The following is a 924-nucleotide window of genomic DNA, read 5'->3' as shown; positions in this document are numbered from 1 at the left end:
ATGATCTCAAGTGCTACTTTATAAGCAAAAATATCATCGACGTCGATATCATTTCTGTTCCATTTCGTTCCAGACATTATATAGTTTATAGAGATTTCTTGATTGTCCGGCCCTGTTGTCCCATGAAGTTCGGCGTCCTGAACCCCATCATTTGGAACGGTCGGATCAGTTGGTGTGGCCGGCCCACTTGGCTCAACCGTTCTGGTCGGCTCGGCCGGTCCATTAATGTTCTGGACGGTTTCCTTGATGCTCTCAGATCCAGCTCCTCTCTTGGACTTCCGAGGCTGTTTATCTTTGGAACCAATAGGTCTACCACGTTTGAGACGTTGTTTAGACTCTGTAGCCACTTGACCTTGTCCCTTCTGGACGACTATTCTTATTGGTGCGTTACAAGCCGGTATATATGACTTTGTCACTCTATTCGGGTCAGCAAATGAATCTGGCAGTTGATTAGCTAGCTTTTGAAGATGTATAATCTTTTGGACTTCCATATCACATTCTTTAGTCCGAGGATCTTGCCAAGATATGGTCGAGACCATTCTATTTCTTTGCTCAACCGGCTGTTATCTCCCCCTAAGGTCGGATATGTGGACTCATCAAACTGTGAGTCTGCGTATCTGGCCTTAAACAAATCACCGGTTGTTGGCTCAAGATACTTTATAATGGTTGGGGAGTCATATCTAATGTATATTCCCATCCTTCTCTGTGGTCCCATTTTCGTTCTCTGTGGTGGAGCAATTAGAACGGAAACGGCACATCCAAATGTTTTGATGTGGGACACGTCTGGCTCATGACCCGTGAGTAACTGGGATGGCGAATATCTATGCTCACTAGATGGCCTGATGCGAATCAGTTCTGCTGCATGTAATACGGCATGTCCCCACACTGATACCGGGAGCTGAGACCTCATGAGCAATGGTCTGG

This window comes from Brassica oleracea, chromosome C3 (assembly GCF_000695525.1).
Source record: "Brassica oleracea var. oleracea cultivar TO1000 chromosome C3, BOL, whole genome shotgun sequence".
NCBI classification, from domain to species: domain Eukaryota; kingdom Viridiplantae; phylum Streptophyta; class Magnoliopsida; order Brassicales; family Brassicaceae; genus Brassica; species Brassica oleracea.
This window is presented reverse-complemented; position numbering follows the sequence as displayed.